Below are 9,613 nucleotides of genomic sequence, written 5' to 3' on the forward strand. Positions count from 1 at the left end.
CACACACACACACACACACACACACACACACACACACACACACACACCCCACACTTCTGTTAAGCTGTGTTCTTTTTCTCCAGCTGTGTTCTGGAGTCCCAGATCAAACAGAGAAGTTTGGACTCAGCAGTGGCAGAGGTTTTGCCAGCAGGAATAACAAAAGAAAATAATGCCAAAAAAATCAGGATATTGTGAAAATGATTAAGGAATTTGTATGTGGAAGTTAAGCATTACAGAGAGGGAAGTAAAGAAAGGAGAGATCTAAGAATGGGAGAAAGTAAATTATTCAGTAGTTTGGAGGTCATGTTACAATTGAATAATAGGTGAAGTGTTATATAAGTTGAAGAGACAAAATTGAAATAATACAAGATAGTGTATGGAGAGGAAAAATTTTTGAGAGCATTTTAATGGAGATGGTAAGTCTCAAAGGATGACTATGGAATCAATAATACAGGAGGGTTGGGTTAAAAAGGAGGCCACTGTTTAGTTAGGATTAGTTTTGGGTGCTCATCATAGAAAGCCCTAAAATGCCAGTGGCTCAAAAAATTTGAAAGATGATTTCTCACTCTTGTAAAAGAAGTTCAGGGTTAGGCAGTCCAGGGAAACCGTCACTGGGGTCCTGGGCTCTTATCTTACTGTAATAGAATCCTATTGCTGCTTTAGCAAGTTACAAAAAACTTAGTGGCATAAAACAATACTATTATCTTATAGTTCCATAGGTCAGAAGTCCAACAAGGTCTCACTGGGATAAAATCAAGGTGTTAGAAGGGCTATGTCCCTTTCCAAAGTATCTACAGAAGATTTCATTTCTTTACCTTTCCAGCTTCCAGAGGCCACCTGCATTTCTCAGTTCATGTCCCTTTTCCTCTATTTTCAAGGCCATCAATGGTGGGTTGATTACTTCTCATATCTCATCACTCTGATCTCTGCTGCCTTCCTCTTCCATGTTTAGGGATCCTTGTGATTACACTGGACCCACTCAAATAATCTAGGATAATTCCCATCTCAAGGTACTAAATCACATCTGCAAAATCTCCTTTGCCATGTAAGGTAATTTATACACAGTTTGCAACGATATGGGTATTGTTTGGGGGTTCGGGAGGACACTATTTTGCCTACCACACTTACAAATTTCCCAAGCTCATCATATGATTTCCATTCTCAAAGGACTTAAAATGCAACATAGGGGGTCTGCACTTTAAGGTTAGGATCTGCACTTTAAGGTAGTGATAGATCATTGCTCACCTCATAAAAGCAAGAAAAAAATGGATAAATTACAAGAACAATATTCTTAAAAGACACAAGAGAGCTGTGAAAGCAAAGAGGTTTACAAAAATTAAATTCCAGTGAGGGCTTCCTAGGTAAAAAGAGATTGGGGGATGTTTTCCATCTCAGGGGAATTTACTGAGTCTGAGCACAGGGTGAAGATCAGTCAGAAGAATTCACTAGTTAAAGAGAGAAACCAGCAGAGCTTCTCATGTCTGCATGGGCTGGAAGGGTGAATTAGAATCTGGAAAAGTTTCAAATGTAGGGCCACTTTCCCCCATGAAACTAGGTGCTAGGCTAATGAGGAAGCCTGAAGGACTGGACTGAAAAAGCAGAATGAGATTTCCTATTGTCTCTTGAGGCTTAGACTCCCAAATCTTGGGAGACACCTGAAATAAACTCTGACAGGTCTAGCACTCATAAAATTTGAAATGAAAAATGAATTGATTCTAATTAGAACTTCAACCCAGCAATGATTCAGTTCAATTATTAACTGAATGAAGATGATCACTCCCTCACTCTGTCTTCCTAACAAAGAATGGGTAAGCCCTCTCTGAGACTAAATAACAGTAACTCAGTCTCCACAGTTCTTTCATACACATGTCCAAAATGTAATGAAAAATTGAGAGATATGAAGGGTAAAAATGTGATAGATAAAAATGTAACTGATGATGAAGGGAAAAAATAGACAACGGAAGCTTACCCACAGCTGACTCACTTGTTGGAATCAGCAGAGATGGATTTGAAAAATAATGGCTATTAAGTATGCTAAATAAATTAGAAGAAAGGACTGACAAAAATAAAAGAAAATCAGAGAATTTCAATAGATCATGAATTAAAATCTATGAAGGGAACGAAAATGGACATTGTAAACTTAGAACATGTGATCTGATATGATCTCATTGGATGAGCTTCAGATCATACCCGACTGAGGAGAGGACAGAATTAATAAACTCAAATACAGGTAAATAGAAATTATAAAAATTGAAATACAGAGGAAAAAATGAATTAAAAAGAAAAACAAAATCGAGCTCAAGAGATGTGTAGAACACAGCTGAATGCTCTAGCATGCATGTAACTGGAATGCCTGAAAGAGAGTAGACTGGGGATACAGCAAAAAGGATGATGGCCAATTATTTTACATAACTGATACAGGATATTAATCCACAAAAGAAACTGTTGCAAACCAAAGATACAGAGAAAATTATAAAAACCACCAGAGGGGAGGATAAAAAGACAAATTACATTCAAAGGAGCAATGATACAAATTACAGTAGACCTTTGGGCAAAGACTATAGAAGTCAGTCGATGGTGAAATAATATATTTAAAGAGCTAAAAGACTGCCAACCTAGAATTCAAGTTAGCTGGAAAAATCCTTCAAAAGTAAATGAGAAATCAGGTATTTCCAGACAAACGGAAGTTGACAAAATTTTCTGCCAGTAGACCCAAAGTATAAGACATTAAAGAAAGCTCTTACAGCAGAGGTAAAATGATCCCACAAGGCAGCAAAGATATAAAGAAGCAATGAGAAGCTCCAGAAGGGGTACATCTGTGGGTATAAAGGATTCTCAACTCTCAACATTGCACCATTATTAACAACATCTTGTGGATTTAAAATTATACACACAAATACAATATATGAGCACCATAGGACAAAGGTAAAGAAAAGGGTAAATGGAGTTACACTGTTGCAAAGTTTTTGTGTTGTTTATGAAGCAATAAAGAGCTAATTTAAATTATAATGTACTAAGGATGCAAGTTATAACCTCAGAAGTTGATAATGAAATAATACAATAAAATAATGAAAATGTTAACAAAGGAAATAAAGTGGAACATAAGGCAGGAAAAGAGGAACAAAGAAGAGATGGAAAAAAAATAAAAAGCAAGGTGGTAGACATAAACCCAAATATACTGGTAATTACATTAAAAGTCAATCTATGAAATAGTTCAATTTAATGGCAATATTGTCATACTGAATAAAAATCTAAAAGACCCAACCATATCCTGTTTATAGGAGATATATTTTAGATATAAGAATATACATAGTTTGAACATAAAAGAATGGAAAGAGATGTTCTCTGCAAACACTAGCCAAAAGAAAGGAATGACTAAAATGATTTAAAGGCAAGAAGCATTAATAGGGCTACAAATGTTTTTTTCATAATGATAAAAAGAGGCAATTTAGGACAAATATTTAACTATTCTAAATATATATTTATTTAATATATGACTTCAAAATATATAAGACAAAATTGCCAGAATAAAAAAAGAAAATTCACAATAGTAATTTTAGATGTAAACATACTTCTCTAAGTAAATGACAGAATATGTCCAAAAAAATAAGTGAAGATATGGAAGATTTGAACAACATCATTTATCAATATGATTACATTTATAGAACACTGCACTCAAGAACTACAAAATAGACATTCTCCAAACTATGCAAGCCTCCCCAGGAAATACACATTACGCTCTTTAACACTGAAATTAAACTAGAAATGAATAACCATAAAAAAAATCTAGAAAACACACAAACATCTGGAAAATAATTAACACAATTCTAAATAGTCCATGTGTTGAATAAGAAATCACAAAGATTGGGGCGCCTGGGTGGCTCAGTCGGTTAAGCCTCTGCCTTTGGCTCAGGTCATGATCCCAGGGTCCTGGGATCAAGCCCCGCATCGGGCTCCCTGCTCCGCGGGAAGCCTGCTTCTCCCTCTCCCACTCCCCCTGCTTGTGTTCCCTCTCTCACTGTCTCTTTCCCTGTCAAATAAATAAATAAAATCTTAAAAAAAAGAAATAAATCACAAAGATTAGGAAATATTTTGACAAAATAATGTTGAAAATACAATATATTTAAATTTATGGGAGGCACCAATGGTAATGCTGAGGAAGATTTATAGCTTTAATGCACAGATTAGAAAAGAAGAAAGTCTTACGATTAATGATCTAAAATTTCACCTTAAGAAGTTAGAAAAACATGAACAAATTCAATCCCCCAAAAGCATAAAAAATGAAATAACAGCAGAAATCAATGAAACAGAAAGTAACAAGGGAGAGAAATCAACAAATCAAGAAACTGAGTCTTTTGAAAATACTGAAAAAATTGCAAAAAACAAAAACAAAAAAAACAAGGAAGATTGATCTAAAAAAGAGAAATGCAAAAACTCTGTCAGAAATGAAAAGGGAGATAATACCACAGATCCCAATTATTAAAAGGATAATCAGAAGATATTAGGAAAAACCTCAGAGTGTAAAATAGCTTCAAAACCCCCAAACATCATTAGCTCACTGTAGGAGAGCAGAAGCAGGAAGGAAAGAGGGTGTGTTCCTCTGTGTCATGAAGACTTTCTGGCTGACCCACATATACTTCTGCTCACCCCTTTTTGGCCAGAACGCAGCCAAATGGCACTTGTTCTCTGCTCCTCTTCAAAGAAATAGAGATCCAGCATGGCCTGTGACTAGATGGGTAAATCATTAGCAAACCCAAAGGATTCTCACATCTCACACCAAACCATATCTTTCCACTTAGTATTTATTAGGTTTACAGGCAATGTTTTGTTTCTATAGCCACTGATTCTTTTGTTTCTTTTGTTTTCTTCATTCTTTTGATTCATTTTGAATCCAGATAGGGAAGAAGGTTGTCTATTAGTTGACCACATACAGACTCAACATCTGTATTACAGAGAATAGATTCAGGCATCATTCAATCTGAGCCTTTCATTATGCCTATGGGAAACTGGCCCTCAGTGGCCAAGTTCACGCATTGAGACTGATAAAACTGGAGTCACAGCTGACCTCAGGCATAATGTCATATCCAGGGCTTTGCCCACTACCAATTGAGGACTCTTTGACACTTTTATGAGAAGGAGAGGAGAGGGAAAAAAAATGAAAGGGAAGGGGAAGAAGAAGAGAAGGGGAGACCAAGGCACAGAGAGGTTAATTAATTTTCCCAAAGTCACAGAGAGTCAGAATCCAAATTTGGCAGTCTCCAAAGCTCATACTTATGCCCAAAACACTATGTTCTGAACCATTATACTAAGAATAGTCTCCCTATAGAAATTCACTGGAATTTTTAACAGGGGCTTCCATTTCTTAACCACAAAGAAGTAATTTTTTTAAGTTCATATTATGGAAAATTTCAAACATAAAAAAAAGTATAGAGAATTAGTATAATGGCTTCTCTGTAATCATCATCCAGCTTAGACAATTATCTCTATTTTTTCTAAGGAAATAAGTGAGTCTAATGTACCAGCTTCAGTATAAAGGAGAAATTACTAGGAAAAACAATAGAATTTTTTCACATAGAAATGGTGTCTTCTGCCAAAAATTGTCACCTCGATGTACCAGTATTGAGGTATTGCAAATAAATCCTTTAGATAAATCACAAAAGCAGCAAACTGACATGAGTGCATTATTTTCTTCTTTCTATTCAGTTAGATAAGGGAGTGTTTGGCAGTATCCTCTGCAAGTCAAAATGATTTTGGCTTCACCTATTTGATGCATAATTGACATTTAGAAGTTGAGTGTCATAAGCTGAATTTCCAAAAATTGACAGCAAATCTGCCTTTGTATATGAACATCATAATTTTAAAGACAGTCTCTTGGGCTGTTTTGAGGCCAACTTTTTGACATTTGGGAAGCATAGTTTACCTTAGGGTGGTTGTGACATAAAGGCTAGAAAGTGCTGTGTAATCTTCAGTGATGAGAGTGACACACAAATGGGTTTTTTTTTTAAATTCCACTTCTGTGGACTTGTTTTTAAAGTATTTTATTTATTTATTTATTTATTTGTCAGAGAGAGAGAGAGAGAAAGAGCACAAGCAGGGGGAGCAGCAGGCAGAAGGAGAAGCAGGATTTCTGCTGAGCAAGGAGCCCGGGACTCATCCCAGGACCCTGGGATCATGACCTGAGCCGAAGGCAGATGCTTAACTGACTGAGCCACCCAGGCGCCCCACAAGTGGTTTTTAAAAGTTATAACCACACACACACACACACACACACACAGTAGAGTCACACCATAAGCATATCTAATTGACATGAGTTTGATTATATCTACCTAGAGCTACGTGAGCTCCCTCGTACCATCTCCTCCAGGAATGCAGAACCTGAGGGAAGCCCAAGATAGAAGCTATAAGTATGTCCTACCTTCACAAGTTGCATGCCACTCAAATAAAAGCATCATGTTTAAAATCTAACATACAAAGAAAAAAAAAAGGAATACATTCTCAAAAGAAAATCAATCGAGTCCTATTCTGAGATAAACCAGATGTTGGAGCTAACAAACAAGGATTTTAAAGTCATTATAAGTACGCTCAGTGAAAAGTAAAAGAGCAGGCTTTCCATGAATAATAATCTCAGCAGAGAAATAAAAAATCATGGAATATAAATAGGGACAAAAAAAGGAGAAAATTCTAGATCTGAAAAGTTTAATTTCAGAAATTAAAAAAAAAAATCACTAGATGAATTTAATGGCTGAATGGACATGGTAAAAACAATGTAAGTAGACTTGAAGAGAGAGCAATAGAAATTATCCAAGATGAAGAACAGAGAGAAAAACATTTAAAAAGAACAAGGCCCTGGGGATCTCTTAGATAATATCAAACAGTATAGCATACAAACTTGATGAAAGACAGAAATTTGCAGAAACAAGATGCTAAATGAAAATCAAGAATCATAAACCCAAAGAAGCCCATGTAAAGGCACATCAAACTGTTCAAAATGGCTATTTAATTTTTCATTTTTTATTTTGTTTCAACTTTTTATTTAAGTTCTACTTAGATAACATAGAGTGTTATAGTGGTTTCAGGAGTAGAATTTAGTGATTCATCACTTACATATAATACCCAGTGCTCATCATAACAAGTGACCTCCCTAATAGTCATCATCCATTCAAAATGGCTGTTTTAATATACCTCTTTCAGACCCAGAAAAATCAATTGGGTACAAAATAAGTGAGAACATAAAAATGGGAACAATAAAATTAAAAATGTGATCTGATAGGTAATCAGAATCCTGTCCAGCAACAAATAAAGAATAGACATTATTTTCATGTACGCTAGAAACATTTATAAAGATCAACCACGTGTTGAGCCAAAAAGACTTAAAATACAATAAAAACTTGAGATCGTAAAGGATCACATTCTCTAATCACAATTTAATTTAATTTGAAACTAACATTTAAAAATAATTTTAAAATTTATTTGTGTTACAATTAAAAATACACTCGTAAATAACTCCTGGATTTAAGGGGAAAATAATGGTGTAAATAATGAAATATTTAGAATTAAGTAACTAAAAAGCACACCATATCAAAGGGGAAAATAATGGTGTAAATAATGAAATATTTAGAATTAAGTAACTAAAAAGCACACCATATCAAAGTCTGTGGTTTGCAGGAAAGGTGTACTTAGAAGGGAATTAATACATTCAAATGATTTATTTAAAAAAAAGAAAAATTGTAGGTACTCAAAAAAAGAAGCTATAAGAAAAGCAGAAAACTCAAAGAAACTAGAACTTAAAAAATTAAAATAAGAGAGGATTTAACAAATAGAAGGTAAATTCAGTATAAAAGAAATAATAGAGAAAATGCTTTCATTTTTAGAAGACATAAAAATGACACATTTCCAACAAAATAGAATAATAAAAAGAGAAGGGAAAAATAAACAATATTAAGAACAAAAAATGGAACATTTGAACAGATTCAGGGGAGATAGAAGTAATCTTGAAAATTTCTGGGAATAACTTTGTCCCATTAATTTGAGAGTGTACATGAAATGGACAACTTCCTGGAAAAAATATGAATGAAAATAATTTACTAAAGACACAAGAAATATTTCAATAGACTGATGACTACCAAAGAAATTGATAAGAAATTGAGTGAGTAGTCAGAAATATCTCTTCCATAGAGACAACAAGCTGAGGCTATTTTGTAAGACTATGAAATACTCAAGGAAAAAATAATTATTAAACAAATTGTTTCAGAATATAGACAGATATTACCCCAAGGTCTTTTCTGAGAATAGCATAACCATGACACAAAAATCTGATAAGAACAGTATAAGAAAATGAAATTATATACTTATCTGACTTATAAATATGATTGTAATGGTTCTGAATTAAATATTAACAAGTTAAATGCAGCAATATGCACAAATAACACATGAACATGGAGAGTCTTTCCCAGGATTACAAGGATGGTCCAGCATTAGAAAATCCACCAATAGGGGGGCGGAGCAAGATGGCACAGGAGTAGGAGACCTGGATTTCATCTGGTACCAGGAATTCAGCTGGATAGGGATCAAACCATTCTGAACACCTATGAACTCATCAGGAGATTGAAGAAAGGAATAGCAACAACTCTCTGAACAGAAAACCGACCACTTTCTGGAAGGTAGGATGTGCGGAGAAGTGAATCCGAGGCGATATTCGGGAGGATAGATGGCGGGGGAGGGGGCCTCCGTCGGCCCCTTCCAGCGAATGATAGAGTGCCCGAGCACAAAATCCGAAATTTTAGAAGTTGGCTCCACTGAGGGACGTCGCTCCAGTGGCTAAGCAGGGAGTGGAACCCTCGCGGGACAGTGTGGTCTCAGGACCCTTGGGGTCACAGAAAGACCGGGGGTGCCTGAGTGCAGCAGAGCTCCTGGGTATCGGAGCAGGGAAGCCGGCTACAGAGACGGAGCCGAGGCTCAGGCTCTCAGCTGGGGGTTGCCATAAACTGTGACCAGTGACACAGTCGGGTCACTGTTCCTCCAGCGGGGACCCAACAAGCGGCAGATCCGGGAAGACTCCCCTTCCTCCCCCGGGAGGAGCGTCGCAGGAGCAAACCGCAGGGATCTGCTGGGTTTGAAGACTCCACACCGAGTCGGGTGCCAGAAATAAACACTTGGTCACAGGCCAGGTGAGCACAGAGCGCGGCCGGAGGTCGGGGAGACGGGAATGACTGACTGCTTTTCTCTGGGGATCACTGAGGAGCGGGGCCCTGAGTTCTCAGCTCCTCCAGGGCAGAGATTGGGAGGCCGCCATTTTCACTGTCATCCTCCAAAGCTCTGCGGAAAACTTGCAAGGAACAAAAGCTCCCGAGAGCAAACACGAGCAGATTACTTAGCCTGAACCGACAAGGGTGGGGAAATTCTGCCTCCAGCAAAGACATTTGGGAACCACGGCAACAGGCCCCTCCCCCAGAAGATCAGCAAGAACCTCCAGCCAAGACCAAGTTTACCGATCAATGAGAACAACAGAACTCCAGCGCTAGGGGAATACTGCATATAGAATTCATGGCTCATTTACCATGATTCTTTAGTCTTTCAAAGTTGTTTTTTTTTTAACTGTCTTTTTTTTTTTTTT

This window comes from Callorhinus ursinus, unplaced genomic scaffold (assembly GCF_003265705.2).
Source record: "Callorhinus ursinus isolate GAN/ISIS: 27379988/994484 unplaced genomic scaffold, GSC_fseal_2.0 scaffold10, whole genome shotgun sequence".
NCBI lineage: Eukaryota > Metazoa > Chordata > Mammalia > Carnivora > Otariidae > Callorhinus > Callorhinus ursinus.